Raw genomic sequence first — 21,538 nt, 5'->3', positions numbered from 1 at the left:
AATTCACACAACATAATGGGAGACATATCAGAGTTCAAAAGAGGACAAATTGTTGGTGCTCTTCTTGTTGGCTCATCTGTGACCAGGACAGCAGGTCTTTGTGGTGTATTGAGAGCTATGGTATCCAGAGTAATGCTGACATGCCTCCACCAAGGTCGAACCACATCCAACAGGTGTAACTGTTGATGCAAGATGAAGCTGTCTGAAAGGGATGTTTATGTACTAACCCAGCCTGTATCCAAAAAACAAAACCACAGCTGTTCAAATTAAGGCAGAATTAAATGCCCAGCTTGACTCCTGTTTCCACCAAAACTGTTTGTCAGGAACTCTACAGAGTCAATATTCATAGTCAGGCTGCTATAGCTAAACCTTTGGTCACTTGTGCCATTGCCAATTATCAGTTTGCACTGGTGCCAACAGTGCAAATCATGGGCTGTGGACAGTGTGAAACCTGTATTGTTCTCTGACGAGTCCACCTTCACTGTCTTTCCCACATCCAGGAGTTACGATGTGGATAAGCCCCAAAGAGGCTAGACTCCCAGGCTTCTGTGTGCCCAGAGTGAAGCACAGGAACGGATCAGTGATGGTTTAGGGTGGGATGGCATTCCCTGCCATACTGTGCTTGATGGGCACGTCACTGCCAAGGACTACCGAACCATTCTGGAGATCCATATGCACCTAATGGTTCAAACATTGTACCCTGAAGGGGGTGCCATGTATCAGCAAGATAATGCACCAATACACACAGAAAGACAGCAAGAACATCTCGCATGGCCTGCACAGTCAGCAGATCTAAATATTTTTGAGCCACTTTGGGGTATTTTGGAGGAGCACCAACAACACATAGTGACCTGGCCACTGTTCTGGAAGAGGAACTGTGCAGGACTTGTATTTGTTATTCCCAAGACGAATTGATGCTGTATTAGCCACAAAAGGAGGCCCTACACTATACTAATAAATTATTGTGGTCTAAAAACCAGGTGTTTCAGTTTCATTGTCCAGCCCCTGTAAACTGAGATGCCTGCCTGCCTTCCTGCTAAAGGTTGTCAGTGAATTTGAATTCCACAGCAGTCTGTATATAGGTTTTTGTTGTAGCTTAGAAATGGTCCATTTCAAAATCTTTCAAAAATATTTTAAGGCCTCATAGGTATGTTCACAATGACACAAAACTGAGCCACTACATAGCCAACTTATTTATACTATACAGTATATGATGTCTTATTTTAGCCACATTTTAAGGCTAAGAATACTGTATCAAAATAAATAAATAAATCCAAGGTGGTGGATGAAAAATGTTGATTATAAATTTACTTGTATGCCATTCAATACTCAAAAGTATAGATAAACAGTTCAATGCAATGACAAGCAATTTTGTTTTGTTTTATTTTAGTTTTATGCTTATTAGAGTATTGTGCTGTTAGCTTAGCAACATGTTAACAATAAAGGAGCATAGTAAAAGGGAAACAACTGCACACTCACTAACAATAAAGGAGCATCCTGTAAGTTGCTGCTTGCTTATGAGGATCCATGGCATGAAGGTAAATATGCTGCTTAAATGTGTGGTCACAATAGCAAAATATCTGTGAAATGTTGTGGCCAAGAAGAAAGATCCATTGTCAATAGTGTAGTGCTGAATGAAGCATAGCTTTCAAACCAAGAGTCTTTCAGCTAGTCAATGCAGCAAATATGCACCAAAAATGTTGATCATGCAAAATTCCTGATAGTGTTGATTCCTATCGAAATTATTGCATTTCACATGTGAAAATTGGGCAAACAGTAAATGCGACCACATTTTTAGAAGGCAGATAACTACGTAGGCTGTTTTGAAAAAAAAAACCTACACATTACATTGTTACATTTATGCTTTCGCCAGATTCTTGCTAAAGCAGTTTACAAATGGCAGTGACATCTAACACTGCCATTTTGCAAATTACATAACTATGCATAACACACTTTGTGGCAAAATACAGAGCCTGTTTCAGAGCTGCTCAGCATTGTACGCATTGAGTATGATTTTATGAAAAGATTTAAACCAACTGGAAACTGACAAGTTTTGGCTTTTACAGTAGACTGATTTATTGAAGAAAACCTGAAATGTTCTGGAACACCAGGTGCTTGGAATGTACAGCTGGAACAGAACAGTGAAAGTAATTTTGAGAAGAATTCCTCCAAACAAGAAAATGTATTTAAAAATGTCTGGAGAACAACTTTTATATATATATCTTTTTTCTATTCGAATAGAATTTTAATTGATTTGGATGAAAACCACAGCCATTTAGTCCACATTTCCTATTACATTATGATTTGAAAAGTTGCAAGCAATTAAAAAGAAAAGACTTTCATGGTGATTTAAAGTTTGTTGAAGTTAGCTGTCCTTGAGTCTTCAAGTAGCTCTTTAGGCTTGGCTATCAACTCAGTCTTCATCTAATTTTCCTTGTGAAATGTCCTCGCACTCAACAATGAATCCATTCTTCAGTGGTTTTATAACCCAGCAGAGGTTTGTGTGGTTAGATGTGGAGGAGGCTCTGTCTCTCAACCCCCTGGATCACCAGGCTTTATTTTCCTTTCAGGAACATGGCTACTGTGAGACAGGAGGGCCTCTCGAAAAGGCTGTGTTTTTCTTGTCAACGGCTACTGTTTTTGTTCGAGGGGCTTGTGTTCTCGCTGATCGAGCGTTGCTGACGTGGAGAGGCATGGTGCTAAATTAAGAATTTCCCTTCACATCTGCAAAAGCCTGCGAGAAAGGGAAAAAACTGTTCGAAAAAGCAGGAACTCAATATGGCTCTCATTAGGAAGTGTATAAGCAGGGGTTTATTGCATGTCTGCAGTATGTTCAGCTTGGCGCAAGCAGTTTCACAGATGTTAGCACTTTGTTGCGCATTTTGCACTATGTTGACTGATGTAGTAGCTTGATCTTCATGTTAAACTTTCAAGTAACATGCTTTGTCTTCGCAGCTAATGAGAAACTTTTCTTTTAAATGGGCTTTTATCTTTTCTGTACAGGACAGTGAGAAGTAGACAGGGAAGCTGAAAGAGGGAGAAAGGAGGAACAGGTTGGGGAAATGGCACAGGATGGACCCAAACCTATGTTCCTATGAGCACGTGCACCACCCACTGTGCCACGGCTCCAACATCTACAGAGGAAATTGAAGGGGACATGAAAAACACAACTCAAAAAGTGGGTCATTTGGAAATAAAAAGGATGTCTGTTTTAAAGAAATTAAATAAATTTCAAGAATATAAATACAGAGCAAAGCACAGAATATATGATGATGCTCCACCTTTCTCAAAAGCTCTCAGGAGGTATAAGAACAGAATGGGGACATGATCTAACAAGGCGAATGGTATGATTGAAGACCACAAATATTTAAAATCCACCTGAAACAGGTTTTAGTATTTAAAATCAGCCTATCATTTTAGATAACATTTTAGCAGTGTTGAGGAAGCTATTTTGAAACAAATACTCAAAATTAAACAAGTCTCTCTTTTGAAGAAATATGTAGCTGCAGTAATAAAGTAGCTTACTACTTAAAGGATCCATTTATATCTATTTATATATTAATTATGCATTCAATTGATTAAAAGTGATAATAAAGACTTTTACATAGTTTACATCAAGTATTCCATTTCATATAAATGCTTTTCTTTTGAACTGTCAACTCCTCGTAGAATCCTGAAAAAATTATCATGGTTTCCACAAAAATATAAGCAGCACAACATAGTGCCAAATCAGAAAATAAAATGATTCCTGTGACATTGAAGACTGGAGTAGTGGCTGCTGAAAATTCAGCTTCGCCATCACAAGAATAAATGACTTAAGATACTGTATAATAAAATAGGAAATGGTTAATTGTAACAATATTTTACAATACTACTGTTTTTACTAAATTTTTGATCCAAGTAAATGCAGCTATGGTGAGCATAAGAGACTTATTTCAAAAACTTTAAAATATCTTACATATATATATATATATATATATATATATAATATAATACACAGAGAAAGTTTTCTGTGATGGCTAGGTTAGGGGATAGAATATACAGTTTGTACAGTCTAAAAATAATTGTCTATGGAAAGTCCCTATAAAATATGGAAACCCAATGTGTGCGTGTATAGTTGATTTAAAATCTGGTTGGATGAATTCCTCATTCTTTTTCTGGTATTTGGCAAACTAAGGTGCATTTCATTCATGATTTTACTATAAAGTGGGTTACATATCACAAAAAGTTCACACAAAACACACCTGGCAGTGAACAGCCAGCCACATGTACTTTTTCACTCTTGTGTGCTTTATTAAGTGTTAAAGTGAAACACAATGTTCTGCCATTGTAGTGCATTCACCCAAACTTATGTTTATTCAGTTATCTTCTTTTGTGTTCCACAGAAGTTGGAAAGGCATACAGATTTGGGACTAAATGAGGGTGAGTAACTGATAACAGAGTTTTCATTTTTCATTGCTACTTTCAGTTACTTACTGCCCAAAACCTCTTATTACTTTCAACACCTTCTCTTAATTTTTACAGATTACCTCTGCTTATTTATTTAGTTCTCCAGACATAGCCTACAGACAATGTTACACCTTTTAAAATAACCTTCTACTTTGATCTTGTCACTAGCATAGTTTTACAGGTCATGCACCTACATGGGCACCTGGAGCGTATCTGTAGTTTGCATGGTATAATGTGGTGTTCTACGATAATAACAGTTATTTGGTGGCTACACTTCTGTTTGGAGGTCTGAAGTAGAGGTGTTTAAACAGTAGCATTGAATTATATAACAGAAGGAGGCTAAGAAAAGGAGAGGACAGCATAAGTGGTCCCTCTGTGGTTCTAGGGAACGAGAGAGAGCGAGAGATGTTGAGTAGAGGCCTAGACACCTCTACAACATGGTGAACTCATTTTGCCCCTCTGCTGGATGCAGTAATAGATTGGGGATTTCACAGGCCCAAGGCTGTGAACACTCCGGCACCAAATTTTGTTTCAGTTACTCTGAGAAGAAATCGTTCTCATTGAGGACAGCTCGAGTCAATTTCCCTCCGTCTTGAAGCCTTGTGGGACTTGTGTGAGGAAACAGTTTTTGTGTGAAACATTTGTTTTTCCTCATCCTGAATCTGAAACATTGGGATATTGTTTTCAATCATCTCAAAAAGAAAAATGAAATAAAACAAAAAGTGGTAACACTTTACAATATGGTTCCTTTTTTTATCATTAGTTAACATCAACTAACAATGAAAAATACTTCCAAAGAATTTATTAATCTTAAAGCTGCAGTCCGCAACTTTTTTTGTGTTAAAAATTTACAAAAAGTATATAATGAGAATATGCAACATGAATCCTTTTTCCAAACCGTGTTTTTGTCTTATCCTGAATCATTATGGTACACTTATAATAAGTGTTTATATTCGGACTATTTCAGACCGGACTGGTAGGACTCGCCGCAGAGTATCACAGTAACTGCGTGACTCGCCATAGACATACACCTAGAAAAGTAGATCCGGCTACAATGTTCCTCCGCAAGACGCGTGCAGTTCTGTTTATTAACCGCTAGAGGGCTAAACATCGCGGACAGCAGCTTTAATGTTAATTTCATCATTTACTAATACATTACTAAAATCAAATGTTGTATCTGTTGACCTGAACTAACATGAACTAACAATGTACAGTTGTATTTTTATTGGCAAGCGTTAATAAAGATTAATACTGTAGCACATCTATTGTTTAATGTTAGTTAATTCAGTAATTAATAATGGGATAAATAATGGGACCTTATTATAAAGTGTTACTCATAAACTTAGGACTTTGTAAGTGTTTGAGAAACAAGTGCATAATGAATGAAATGGTGGCCTACAGACAGAGGAAGTCCGGAGAGACATTGATGGATGACTAAAGGTCTCAGTCTAACTCTGTAGCATGGCACAATGCTTTGTATAAACATACATAAAGTAGCAGGGGTTCACCTAGACTGTGAAATGTCTGCAAACCTTCTGGCAAGGCACAGGAGGTCATGACCTCAGAGGGAAAACAAAGATGTACTGTTTGCTATGTATACCCTCTAAAATGGCCTTCGTTTAAAACTATTAGTGTTAAAGTTTGTTCACAAGTCACTTTTTCTCTGCTTCCACTCAGAAACGGCATTAAAGAAATATTCTGGATTCAATACAAGTTAAGCTTAATTGGCTCAAGCATTTGTGGCAAAATTACCTTGGAAAAATTACCTCCAAAAATCGAGGTTACTTTGAGACGCTTACAATGTAAGTAAATGGGGCTATTTTCTGGAGGATTTACAAGCAAAAATATGAAGCTTATGATTTTGTAAAAAGTACTTACATTAATGTTATATGTTAAAACATGTATTATTAGAGCTGTAAAGTTGTTCTAGTCATTTGTATGGTTGTTTAGGCATTGTGTTGTCAATGCAATGAAGCCATAAAACTGGATATAACTTTACATAGAACCTAAGCTTCCCCCCCTACACTAACATCATTATGCCACAAGTGGTGTGGACTGAGCTTAACTTGTATTGAATTTGGAATATTCTTTTAAAGTTAATGCTAATCAGGTCCTTCATTTCGCCTTGTCTCCATGTAGTTTTAAAACCTAGACACGTCTGGTTCGCTTATTCACAAAGCCTATACTAATGTCTGTAGACATCTTGTTGAACTCTTAATTGGTGCCATGCGCACTGACCTGTGGCAGCAAGTGCCCCTGTTGTAGGTAGTATTGACCCCAAAAGGAAAGATAAACAGTGAGAAATGTCATAGATCTCAGTTTCTGTTTCAATCACAATGTATTTTGGAATCCAGAGAAGTGCATAACAGGATTCAACACCATTATCACATAGTTGACATTGTGTCAGAAAATGTGAGAAATGTAAGTGAACTGCATTATTTTCCATCTGTGTAATGCACCCGGATAAAGTTAAGCCTGTGAAATTATTGTCCATTTACTCCTTAACTTCTTGAAACTTGATCATTTCCAGATGTCACTACCGTTCTTGCTCTGAGCTATTGCAACTTGAATGCAAATAACATATTTAAATGCACAGAATTTTTGTTACTTATCCAGAAGTAATTTCCTTGAAGAATTATCCAAGGTATTTTGTGACTTTACTCTTAAATATGATGGAAAACAGCTTATTTTCTCTTTTCTATAGAAGGACAGTTCAACACAAGTTGGTTGCATTAAGACAGTATGTTTTTGAAATCCATGCAGGCACTGAGATGATGTCCTTATAAGAGGACACGAGCAAAGAAGTTGCATATCAACGTGATCTCATTAGTAACCGCATGTATTCATATATGTAAACTGTGATTCCATTACACATCCATTTTCATACATTTACTGGATATAGATACAGAAATGTACCTTATTAACATACTGACATTATCTAAAACATATGCGTTTAATCATTAAATAAGTTTATTAGACTATTGAATTCGTGGAATAAAAATTTTGTTGTATTTGATATAAAAATGTATATAATGATATATTGTAACAAATTATTGTCATTTACATTTATCACTACCATTCAAAAGTTGGGGGTCAGTAAGATTTTAATGTTTTTGAAAGAAGTTTCTAAAGGCTGCATTAATTTTATAATCAAAAATACAGTAAAAAGTTATTTTGTGAAATATTGCTATTTAAACGAACTGTTTTCTATTTTAATATATTTTAAAATGTAATTTACACCTGTGATGGTAAAGCTGAATTTTCAGCAGCCATTATTCATCTTCAGTGCCACATGATCCTTCAGAAATCATTCTAATATTCTGATTTGCTGCTTATTATCAGTGTTGAAAATGATTTTTACTTTTATGAAGCTATGCATAGAGTGCGTAAATACTTTTATTTTTTAGATGCTGTCAGTATGCTTTTATTACATGTTTCAGTGTATATGCAAATGTACACAAATGTATGTGTAAACATTATATACAGTACGAACAAACCTGAATCAGGCTGGACATCAAATTTTTGCATCAAATAGCACAAATGTCACTTTCTTTCACTTTCTTTCTGTCTGAATCAGATGTTTTAGTTCAGTACTGAGAATCCACTGGAGACATCATTACCTCAGTCCTCAGTCTACTATGAGGATGGGTTTTCAGCAGCAGTCCACACCAGTAGTATCGATTAACTTTCACAGTGCTCGTTCACTACAAAACGAATCATTCCTATACAACATCTACTCTTTTGTTTCTTTCTCTCTTTTTTTCTTTCTGTCTCTTCATTTCTGAAAGCAGTCTATGGCTCCAGGCCTGAGCTTTTAAAAGCTCTCAAATCTGGAGCAGGAACACTCCAGCTGGGTCACGTTATTGTTGCACTTCCCATTTTTTTAAAAATCCTAAATTCTGTCTTTTAATGTTGGCATTAGATTGGCATATTGACCAAAGGACATGGCCCTTGGGATATAATTAATGTTTAATATAATGTGAAAAATAGCTTAATTACCTAGAGTATTTCTTATTTGTTCAATTGAAGACTTTGGTTAATTATAAAGTAAAACACACTTTTAATAATGTCATGTTTTGAATTAAATTTTTGAGAAATTGTCATATAAAACCATTCACAGATAATGAAATTCGGAATCAGACTTCCTGTCCCTTTAGTTCTTTTGTGACGTGGACAAGTTTGTCCGCCTTTGTGTCTACCCTGAAATAATGAAAAACGGATGCTTAAAATCAGCTGAGCAGTGATGTCACTGGGGAAGCCCTGACCTCAGGCAAAGCCCGAGGAGAGGAGCCCAGCTGCCTGGAACAGAGCACTATTGTCCATGCACCACTGTGTCAAGACTTTCTCAAATGCTTTCATTTGGATTGCGTTGGCGCTTTTTAGATGAGTCAGTTTTTCTGTGGTATTGGCTTCTTTTCCACAGTTTACTTTAGAACTTACTGTATGAGAGAATGAATGAACAGACTATGAGTAAGGCGCAACAGAAGTCATTAAAATCCAGAGAGAGTGTACAAGAGACAGGAAGAGACAGCTGTGTTTCCTACAATTTCTGTTGCTAGTGATTGGGGCACATTCCAATGGTGCTCTGGTCCTGTGATTAGAACGAAAAAGGCAGTTGAGAATAAATCACCTGGCCTTCTGATGCAGTTCAGACGACAAGCCCTCAGTCTCTGCTCCGTTCATGTGTATTTCCCCCAAGCAATAATGTATGTTGTATTATAAACTTGAATATAGAAAACATTCTGACTTTTTCTCAGCCTTCATGGCCAGTTATGTAACAGTGTTTGGATACTTAATTCACTAACACAATGTTCCAGCATGCTTTCAGGTTCAATGACAGAGAATGACTCTCCTCTTGGCACCAGGGCAATGTACACAAAGGCTCGCATTATATATAAGCAGGCCCGGTTCTTGGCGCCTACACTGTAAAAAAAAATTGTCCTGTGAATTTACAGTAAAATACTGGCAAAAAGTTGCCAATAATTTACTGTTAATTTTACAGTTATTTACCATAATCTACATTACAGCATGTTGCTGTAAAAATACCATGCACTCAATATTATTAATAGAATATTATTAAAGTGAAAATAACCAAATTAATTAAAATTATTAAAACTAGAAACATCAAGTCAGCTTAAATCTCTTGCAGACAATTGCTAGCTAACAACAGCATGTGCAATTAAAATTAGCTAAGAGATTCTCACTGTATCAGTAACTACACAGTTACTGCCTTTAAATAAAGCAACATGCAGCATAACATCAGTGTTTGTCAGCTCATCACTGACTGAAGCACATGCTCTACTCTTCAGCACAATGGTGACCCACAAAACTCATCTTGTGCAAAAACACATAAAATACCACTTCAATTCCACATTTACTCTACTGATCAGTTATTGAGTTCTATTAAATTTCACTAATACTTCAGTGAAATTAACCTGTTTCATTTAATAAATTTGACTGTTACGTTTTACAATACATTGCTGTTTTTTCACGATTTTACGGTAATCTACTGGCAACAGAGTTGCCAGTAAATTACTGTTTTTCTGTAGTTTGTTGCTGTAAAATTTATTTACAGTTTATTGCTGTAGAAAAGTGTTTCACTATGTGTGTTTTTTTTTTTTTTTTTTTTTTTTTTTTACCTTACACCTTTAACCCTTTAAAGGGGACCTATTATGCAAAATTCATTTTTGCCTGGTGTTTGGACATAAATGTGTGTTGGCAGTGTGTGTACACAACCACCCTATAGTGTAAAAAACCACCCACTCCTTTTTTTTTAATCTCCACAAATCATAAGCAGTGTCTAAGAACAAGCCGTTTCCAGATCGCTGGCAGTGTGATGTCACAAAAGCCACAGGCCCCGCCCACAGTGTTGACTGACACTTAAGTTTGAACATAGAACCGCCCTGAGCAAGTTGTTTACAGCGAGTCCGCCATTGCTGCACTGACGAGAATGTCTCCCAAGCGTTTTAAGTGTTCTGTAGCTGGATGGATTAATCCACAGAGCTCTCTTCATTTACTCCATAAATCTGAGCTGCTGAAAACGAGGTGGATTAACTTGGTTTTCCAGGAAAATGCTCCCTCAGTTCTGTCGAAGTTCGTTTATGTCTGCGCGAATCATTTCACACCGGACTGCTTTGTGAACGAATATCAATACAAAGAGACAATAAAAACAGAGACTGTGCTAGAAATGTGCTACTCAGGGAGGATAACAAGTAAAAACTGTTCGTGATCCGGTTTACAGCCTCCAGAGTGATACTATATGGCAGTAAGGAAGGTGAGGCACTTTATTACAGTTCATCAGAGTTGATTTACAGGTATAACGTTTATTAAGCACCACCCGAAAGGCATAAGGTCTTTATATATTTGTTTACTGTTAGTTGTAATTAACCAGTGTTTCTGTGTAGGCTAACGTTACTTCTCTATGTATGTTGGTGATAAAAATACAAGGGAAAGAGAGAGAGTTTATGGATAATATTTTAATACACAATTGCAGTGTTTTATTAAGCTCTTACAGTGATTTTCTAGAGTGAAAACAGACGCTTCATCTTTTCTGTGAGGTACAATAAAACGTCATAAAACTCATCTGTATAGTTTCGGCCATCATTCGGACGGTACAGCAGGCCTGTACTAATATAGTAGATTAAAAACAAGAATAGAATATAAGTTATAATCGTAATTAAACTAAACTATACCTGTTCTATCTCCATGCAGCATATATTCGCAGTTTCTCACATTATTGTGCAATGCATCCTGACTGAATCCTGAGGGGAGAACGAGCTCTTGAAGCTCCGCCCTCTTAGGCCGATCGCAGCAGCTCATTTGCATTTAAAGGGACCGCACTGAAACGGCTCATTTTTGCTCAACCACTAAAAGTAGCATTTTTAACAGGCTATAAAAAATTATCTGTGGGGTATTTTGAGCTAAAACTTCACATAGACACTCAGGGGACATCAGAGACTAATTTTACATCTTGTTAAATAGGGCATAATAGGTCCCCTTTAAACCCCACAACAAAATCCCCTGTTTAATGAACACTTGTATGTGTCCACACTACAGACTGTTAGAGTAACACTGAAGCAGTGTTGAAGTTAATGACATAAATAAGTGATTAATTAAGTGATGATTGAGAATTAGTGACAAACACCTGCTGTTAACAAGCAGAATCACTGAAGGAAAAGAAACAACATGAACAGAAAAAAGACAAGCAGAAATGAGAACTACAACTGAATTCCAGCAACAGCCTTAGATGAAATCAACTGAAGATAAAAGAAGACATTAAATCGCTCAATATCTCAGCAGAGCAGGGTTAAACAACAAAAATAATATTGCCAGCCTCACTTATTACTTATTACTAACCAGACTGACTTTATTTCTGTCAGATGTCTAAAGAAGCTCTTATTGAGAATTAACAGAGCTTCAGATGTTGTTTTATTGTTTTGTTTGACGTTACCATGATGGAGATCAGTGCTCGCTTGACACTTGACTTGTAACGTTAGGTATTTTTTTGGCTGCTGTAACTGTGTTTTTTTTTTAAGACACACTTGTTATGGCATTAAAAAGAAGCTAAGAGAAGGTGTGATAATTTGTTGGTTATGTTTTGATTATGACATGATTATTATGTAATGTTGAGTTCACTGAACTTATCCAGTGTCTAATCCATTACCAGAAATGTGTTTTTTTTTTTAATTTTATTTTTTTTATTTTTTTATTTTTAATACATTTAGTTTTATATTACCAACACTGTGACGCTACAGCAAAGGATGAAGAAGTGCTGAACAATCAGTTAAAGGATTTTTAAACTCATCATTTACAAAAAAAATGTTTGAACTACGGCATCATTTAGATTCATGGAGACATCAAGAATCATCATATGAATCTCAACATTGGTAACAATCAACAAAAATGACAAACATCATAAACTCTGAACATCATAAAAAACACTACTAAAAGTCAACACAAAAACATCAAAAGTAAAGGCAAACAGTAAGAATTAAAAAAAAATAACCAGGCAATTCAGCTGCATAATTTATTCATGCCACAATGCATGCTGGGAGTTATGGATGATTTTAGTACTATGCTGGTACCCAGCATGCATTGTGGCATGAAGCTTTTGATTGTCACCATTGTTGTGATTCAAACACCAATTCTTGATGTCTGTGTGACACTTATTCGGTAGTTTAAATTGTTTTGAGCACAAACTGTTTTCAAAATCCTTCATATCTGGTTGTGACAGCACTGATGGGTCTTATGCATAGAATCACAGGAATACCATAATAAAAGTATAAAACATGACCTATAATAGATTAGACTCTGATGAGATCAATATCAGGCCATTAAATGATGATTGTAACCATTAATAACTGGCTAACATCATCTGATCACTTGATCACATCATATCAAGAGTATACTAGATAGATATCATATCTTAATAACTATTCTAAATAATTATATACTGAACATTTTATAACACACCTCTCCATGATATGAGAGTTTCTATCTTATTTTCACTTTAAATAAAATGGCACCATTTTTACTTTTCTACTGGCTAGTGACTATATATTATAATATAGGCCTTTATACTGTGACTATATACAGCCTATATACGGTTGCTAGAGTAACGAACACAACTTTAACATGTAAGGGCCGGTTCACACAGAACGCGTTTTTCCATTCTACTACAATACTGTTCCATTGTTTTTCTATGTAAGACAGATAAGTTTGCATCAAATGGATATGTTTGACCATTGCGCTCATGTCCATATTTTTGCAGTGTCTCGGGCATGACACGCGTTCTAAAAAAGCTGTGCTCAATTTAAGTTCAACTTTTTAAAAAAAAAACTGCACATTCTTGTTTCAGTGTTGTTATTTAAGCCGACAGTTTGCCTCGTACATTCAGTTTAACACCATTAACAGCAAGTCAAAGAGGACTAAGGTTTTAAATGAACTATTTATATGCATTTATACACTTACATTGTTCTTTTTCTATGCAAAAAAATACACGTTCTCAAATGAGCCAGGTTTTCAAGAATTGCAATGGGATGACCCATTCTAATGGCAGCCAAATAACACTTTAAAATCAGTCAGTAATATGAAGATACATATCATTCAGTAAAGTAAATATGAAAATACATATTAATTAAAATATACATTAAACTCCCTGTAATTCGTACCTTGATATCGCTCGTGTGATTGTCAGCCTCTGTTGTAGTCGAGACCAGCTCATTCAAGTCACAGTCAAGACTGAGACCATAAGTACAATTTAAAACCATATTTTCATGCCCTTTGTTTTGTCATGGACTCAGGAACATGTGGACTCAGTCTTGACATGGTCTCGACCCTCTTCTGGTACTAGTCTTGACTCAAATAATCTGCTACAACACTGACCTTAGGCAAGGTCACACTGTGCTTCATACTACTGTAAGCATGAATGCCATGGCTGTTACAGCAGAAGGCTTGAAGATCTTCAGGACAATGACAGTGACAGAAGCTAATCACGTTAGCCAAAATCCAGAAGAGTAAGAAAGACAAAGGAAGGTAAACCTGGTTCCAATTATCAGAGTACTAACCCATATGTAACAGGATTCTTCTAAGTGAGTCATTTTAGTCATTATAGGCTTATAACGTATTTACTGGAAAATTTGTTTTGTTTTTTTCTTTTCCAGTGAAAACATCTGTTTACTGTTCTTTTCAACGCTACAGTGCTGAAAGATTGTGAGGACAGATTGTGAATATATTCTTGTCATGAGATTGGAGACTTTGTTTTTCCAGACATTCATGATAATACTAAAAAACCATTACAATATACTTTTCATTAAGTCTTTGCAATAGGTCTCACATTTTGTTGTCAGCGTGAATGGATTAGTTGACTTTGATTCAAAAAGACGGGATTGATTTGATACTTCTACCCCAAACTCTGTCAGCCATTGTCATGAGTGTGAATGTGTCCATATGCTCTGCACTACAACCTGCACTGTATATGCTCTGTGTTTGGCTCTTCTGCACACTGATATCATTAATCTGTCTTCAGCTTTCATTGAAATCAGTGTTCACTCAATCAATTGCATTTTTCATTTGCACTGAAGGAGGGCTTTAATGATGATCTCAGTCGTGACGGTCCTTAGACACATGACTTGTGCTTGGTTTGCTTGTGTTTTGGTTCTGTCACTTGCCTCCCCATTTGGAAAAATCCTCCAACCCAGAACAAACAATTATAGAGAATATTTGTTGAGCTGTTAGAGATGTGGGCTGACAGGGAAGAGATGTCACCAATGGACACGCAGAATGTTGCTGGCAATTACAATGAATCTGGGTCATTCCCCACGGCTAGTTCAATACATAATTACGCAGAAACGCCTCGATCCAGCCTCTATTCTTACAGGCTCTGCGGCACACTCATGTAGGAATCACGCCTGGAGTGAGAACATTTTGGAGTGGTCCAGCTGTGCGTGTGCTCAGGATAATTTTCACTTGAAGTATCTCTGCCCAATTATGGGCCATTTAGCTTCATTGCATTAACTTATGGAGTTCCTTTATCTCTGCCAAGGCACGAATGCCTGGGTTAGGTTTTATTCTAATGAATAAATTACTGTGAGATGCAGACCTTTTTTGCAGGAAATCAAGCATGATTCAGAGTAAGAATAAGATTAATATAAAGGGGAGAGTGCTGTAAACTGGGCCACTTTTTTACTCTACAAGGCAAGGAAAAATAAAATGGATGTCCACTATAGACATTATTTTTATGTTGTAGACCTCCATTTCATTTTACAACTAATTATATTTTCAGGGCGTAGTAGGGGAGCAATGCCATGTCAATGGGGTAAATTGTCTAATTTGGGAATGATTTACATTTCAAAAAACAATGTGTTCTTATTTGTGCCTGAAGTGTGATTTTAGCACATGTACATTATATGCTATATTTGCATATACACTGAAACTTACATTGTAAATGTATTGACCGCATCTAAATTGTAAGCATTTAACACAATGCAATTTTGGAGATGTACAAATTTATAGATACTTTTTAACGTTGAATTTGTGAAATGAAAATGTCTATTTTAATATTATTTATTCAAAATACAGTACTGTGCAAAAGTCTTAGGCACGTCAGTATTTTCAACCCCCAAAAAAGGTTTTAAGCCAGTTATTTATATATTTTGCTGTAGTGTGTCAATAGGAAATATCAGTTCACATTTCCAAACATTCATTTTGCCATTGATTGTAATAATTGTAATAATCCAGTGAGATTTTTGAATACACAATAAGACTGATAACAGCTGGTGCTCCACATGAAGATCTGATCTCACCATCATCAAATCCGTCTGTGATTACATGAAGAAACATATGAAACTGAGACAAACCAAATCCAGAAGAACTGTGGCCGTGTCTCCAAGAGATTTTAAGAAACCTGCCTCCAAAGCTACCTGAAAAATGATGCCCAAGTGTACCTGGACAAGAGCTGTTTTAAATGCAAAGGGTGGTCACACAAAATATTGTTTTGATATAGTTAATATAAGTTAATTGATAAATAAAATCTATTTATATTGTATCTTCACTTTACTGCATTTTTACACAAGTGCCTAAAACTCTTCACAGTACTGTATCTTTGCAGGCAGGTTTCTTCAAGTATCTTAGAGGCATGGCCACAGTTCTCCTGGATTTAATTTGTCTCAGTTTCATCTGTTTCTTCATGTAATCACAGACGGATTTGATGATGGTGAGATCAGATCACTGTGTGGAGCACCGGCTGTTGTCAGACTCCTTGTGTATTCAAAAATCTCACTGGATTATTACAATTAATGGCAAAATGAATGTTTGGAAATGTGAACGGATATTTCCTATTGACACACTACAGCAAAATATATAAATAACTGGCTTAAAACCCTTTTTGGGGGGTGAAAATACTGACGTGCCTAAGACTTTTGCACAGTACTGTATATCAATATTATTTAAATGTTAAATAAATTTGATGGTGTAGTAGAGGTAGATACAGCACAGACTTGATCCCCTTTAAGAAACAGAGTGGGTGGACAATAGTGTTTGTTGTTGATGCATAAAAAAGGAGAACCACTTGGTCTTGTGTTGCAATCCTGACTCCTGTTTTTTTGTTAGCTCAGAAAGCTAAAATGGCATTGAACATATGTGCCTAATTTGACACTTATAACAGTTTCATTATGTTCTGTGCAATTTCTAATGCCATTTAGAACTCAACTCATTTTGAATGATTCTATTTACCCAAGCTGAAACATTAAAATGTTAAAATGTATATATATATTACATTTTAGATGCTGTCAGTATGTCCGTATTGTACATTTTTTCAAATACAAATAAAAATATGATATGAAATAAAAATATCAAATGATAATAAAAGTAGTTTATTACATAATCTAATTGTAAAGTCCTGCTGTTTTGCTGCATGTTTTATTTTATATATAAACCAGCAAAGGACAGGTTAATATTTAGAATATTATGATCAGTGTCTTATAATAGTATTTGGAACAATATCATGCTTTTGGAGGCAAAACGTACTATCACTATTTGAGCCACTGGCCCACTGACCCCAAAACATAAGGATTCTAATTGTACCTTGAGACAGAGGCGGCTATGATTCCTCTACCTGGGAAATATGAGAAACACCATCTGGTTTTTGTATCCTTTGACCTTTGATCTGTTTTGGAAGCATACATCTTTGAGGATTTAAGCTCTTAAACTCACTTCCTTTTCCATCATCTAAAAAGAGCCATGACAGTACAAGAGCCATAACATCTCCCAATGATTAAAAATCTCTCCCATCAAGCACAGTGAGGCCGTTGATAGCAGAAGCTCTAAACATTTATCTGAAGCAGATGTGGCTCTAGGCTTAATTATCTTTATTGACCATTATGTAAAAAGAGCCCCTGCAGAGTAAGAAAAGCAATTTGTGATGTTTTTTTTTTTTTATGTCTGTGCTTTACCTGTAGTTTAAATCTTATCTCCACTAAAAGCAGAGTAAACTTAAAAGCCAAGATTATTTAAAAAATCTGTTTGAACTTACCCAAGAGTTAACTCTACGGGGCGAACGTGTATCAGTTTATTGGATGAGTACTTTTACTCAACAACATAAAAAATAGTTTTCAATACAAAATTTCTTCCAATAATTAAGGTACCTCCCTCTGAATTAACCCCTTATCAACACTCACAAGGTTGCTACCTAGTAAATGTTTTAATGAACATTCCTGGTCTATCCAATAAACATTTTATTTTTATCTCTCTTGTTATGTAAATCACAAATTTCATCATAAAAGTATCAGTGTCTAAGATCTGGTCAAGGAGATTTCCAGAATACCCCCAAAAAAGAGATCCTAACAAAAGTTCAGATAGATAATCTCACAAATCAGTAAACATGATGGCATATAAACAGCTGCTTTCCTAATTCATATTGCCAATACTTCCAGCATCCCTCATTCACCTTGGTAGTCCTGTTTCTTGATGGAAGAGGAAGTGAGCTTAAGTTATGTCAGATGTTTGAGCCCCTCCATTATGGATAACCTTTCTACAGGTCTTCTCATCTGTTTCATATATTATGTGAACTCTTGATAGAACTGTGGACTGTTTGTTAGAGCAAATCTGCATGAATCAGTTGAACTGTTTTTTGCATATCAGTCTAAATTGAGTCTGATTTCCTGAAAATTGACATCCCTACTTTCACCCTACTTTTACAGCTGAGAGATTTAGACTTTTGGTGTTGGATATATTAAGTACAGATTGTTTTGAGGTTATAAATGGCTCAACATTGAAATAACTGTGACTGAGAGCTGGAAATGAGCCAGATTTCTCAGCACTAATTACTGTAAGATAGCTGACATATGACTGACAACCGTAGTTCAGAGGTGTTTGTGGTAATTGATGGTCCATTGCGATGAGGTGACTGACTGGGGTCCAGAGTCAGAGGATGATAAAATCTGTGTGGACTGTGAGGCGTGAGGTTAGCCGCACTCTCCTGAGGGTCTTAAAGGGCAATCAGAAGCTTAAAGTGGAGGGGCTGATCTCTCGGGAGCTCCTATTTCCATGTGTACACAGTGCCTCTATTGAGCCCAACTATCCACCAAAGCACTACCAGCTCTCTTCGAAGCAAGATGGATTGCAGTGTTTCATCAAAGAAAATGACAATTTGAGTGTGTTCAACTTAGTTGGACATTTTCAGGGTTTGAAATTTATAGAATAAGTTTGACTGGGCCAGAATGAAATTAATGCCTCAGAAAAAGCGGTTTGAATGTCTGTTCAAAGCTCTCCCTTTGGACAGATTATTTAGCGGTTTCAAAGAACCCATTTAAAAAAAAAAAATCACTTCACATTTTTATTCCTACAGCAGTTTTATTAATGGCATATAGATTGGTAACACTTTACCTTACATTTTTCATGTTACATTTTGTTAATACAATTAACAGTTGTGCTGTATTTTTATTGAAACTGACACATTTTTTTCAGTAAACTTTGATGAATCGAAAGTTCAAAAGAATACCATTTATTTGTTGAACTAGAATTATTTTTAATGTTATAAATGTCTTTACTGCCACTTATTGTGATTTATCAATTTATATCCTTGCTGAATAAAAGTATTAATTTCTTTTTTCTTTTTTTTAAATAATCGTACTGGCCCAAAACTTTTGAATAATAGAGTATATTTTAAAAATAATTCTCAGTAAATAATTGCACATTGTTGGTTAGTGTTAATCAATAACTGTAGTTATGTTAATCAGCAATTATACAATAACATGAACACTGAAATGTAAAATAGTTTCAAATCAATTTATATATAATATATAAAACCACCAAGGAGTGGGGCTTATGGTATAAAATGTTTTTCTACTGAGACAGATAGTTTATTATAACCTGTGTATCCACAAAGCATATGGGAAATACTTTAGTGATTTTCTTTGAGCACAGGAGCGAGAAGGAGTTTTATTCAGCTTGATCTCTAAAAGGAAATTTCAGGAGGTCTCCCCAGGGAAAGGATACTTCCTCCAGGAGTTCACTGAGGGATGTTCTTGTAGTGTGTACTTGACAGCAGTGTAAGCTTGTCTGCAGATGAGGAAACCATACTTCCTCAAAAATGTAGTGCAAAATAAAGGAGTAAAATATCAATGGATTATTCATACTTATTTTATAGATACTCCCCTAAGTTAAATAAATCAAATACAGTTGCTTAAACTGCATCTTCTTTTGGTCATTTAGCCATCAAATTGGCAGATATACAAAAATTAGATGTATAATGGCTATGTCGACATAAATGTTGGATACTGGTTGTAGACATATAATGTTGGTCAGAACAGACATTTATCAGTGCTGTGGAAACTATTTCTTATTTTTGGCAACATAGTCAGTATTGCCCAAGTACACAATATCATTCCTTTCACAACAGATGGTGGCCCTTGAGTTATGATGATATCTACTGCTTCCTGAGAGTTTACAGATGCTATTCTTAAGAACTGTGAGCAAAAGATGGTTTTGTGACATTTACTGTATGTTCCAACCCGTTGACTTTCATAACTAGTTCATGTCATCATATCCATGTGGATCTGGCAGTCATACCAAGGTTTTTTTTGTTTGTTTTTTTTTTGTTGTTTTTTTTTTTGCTTGACATTATGTGATGATGTATAAGTGAATGAATGGTTCAAAAGGTGACTATTATTGTTGTTTATTATATAAGATTAATTTAATTATTTTCCCTTCAGCCTGTAAAGCTCAGTCTCTGCATTGGCTACTTGGTCAGACTGGTTGAAAGATGAAGGGGTGGAAAAATCCACAAATGGAATTGTTATTGCCGGGTGGATGTCATAGCAACAAAGCAAGAGACTGAAAGACAAAAACTCCCTCAATATTTAAAATAAAGCAAATTCCTATCTATCTACAGTTTCTATGTATGTATATACACACTGATCAGCCACAGCATTAAAACCACTGACAGGTGAAGTGAAAATCATTGATTATAATTGTTACAATGGCACCTGTCAAGAGGTGGGATATATTAGGTAGCAAGTGACCAGTCAGTTTTTGAATTTCATGTGTTGAAAGCACGACAAATGGGCACGCGAAAAGATCTGAGTGACTTTTACAAGGGCCAAATAGTGATGGCTAGATGACTGGGTCAGAGCATCTCCAAAACGGCAAGTCTTGTGGGCTGTTCCTGGTATGCAGTGGTTAGTACTAGGGGTGGGCGATATAGCAAAAATATCATATCACAATCTTTTCCAGACAGAATCACGATCCAAAATCTTATCACTATTCTTTTTCATGTTGGATTTTAAGACTATTTTGCAAGTAACAGCAATACAGCCAAACTAATTTCCCTATTTTAAAAATGTAACCTTGGGTAACAAAATAAAAAAAGAATGACAGACCATTTAGGCCAAAGTAGGGGTGGGCGATATGACCAAAATTTCGCTTTATTTAATTTAATTATTATCTGTTTGTTATTAAACGTAGTAACAAAGACAAAAATTACAAACAACAGTGTAAGATACAAATGAGATAAACAGTGCATTAATATTTTCAGCCACAGTAGATGTTATTCAGTCAAGAGCAGTTAGTGGTTTTCTCTTTATATTTTGTTTTTTGATTGACCATAATGACACAGACAGCAGCAGGTTTATTAGGCTGCTGTCACTTTAAGACCTGACACACGAATCTAATATACTGATACACATGCATATCAAAATAGACTGACATGCAACTGTTTACATTTACTTAAGATATAAACGACTGTGTTTTTTTTTTTTTTTTTTAAACCTTGTGTGTATTTGGCAGTTTAAGTTTAATAAGACGCGAAAGAGAACTTAGTTCTGTACTCAAGTTATGTTGAGATGGTGGCGCCAGAACTTCACTAATAGAATGTATGCTGTAGCACAATACTGCAATCTCTCTTCAAAGGCAGATCATGAAGACATTTTATAGTTCATGATCTATAAAAATAGATTTAATAGTATCTCATTTAAGATGGTTTATTGCAGGGATGGGCAACTCTGGTCCTGGAGGGCCAGTGTCCTGCAGAGTTTATCTCCATCCCTGATAAAAACGCACTTGCCTATAACTTTCTACTAATCCTAAAGACCTT

At 35.8% G+C, this 21,538-nt stretch overlaps 1 protein-coding gene across 6 annotated transcripts in view; it reads left to right on the top strand.

The window, feature by feature from the left end:
- tncb (tenascin Cb) overlaps window positions 1–21,538 on the top strand; it is a 100,352-nt gene that overhangs the window by 5,903 nt on the left and 72,911 nt on the right. For 5 of the 6 annotated variants that reach the window (XM_048187297.1, XM_048187298.1, XM_048187301.1 and 2 more), the window contains exons 2-3: window positions 3,004–3,178; window positions 4,386–4,422. The gene's annotated coding sequence lies outside the window, so the exon portion shown is untranslated. Of the gene's footprint in view, window positions 1–3,003; window positions 3,179–4,385; window positions 4,423–10,448; window positions 10,724–21,538 lie in introns of those variants that run through there. The other variant, XM_048187299.1, reaches the window with a different exon arrangement.

The sequence above is a fragment of the Megalobrama amblycephala genome, linkage group LG4, assembly GCF_018812025.1.
Source record: "Megalobrama amblycephala isolate DHTTF-2021 linkage group LG4, ASM1881202v1, whole genome shotgun sequence".
Taxonomy (NCBI): Eukaryota; Metazoa; Chordata; class Actinopteri; order Cypriniformes; family Xenocyprididae; genus Megalobrama; species Megalobrama amblycephala.
Note: the sequence above shows the minus strand (reverse complement) of the source record. Positions and strands in the feature narration are given on the sequence as shown.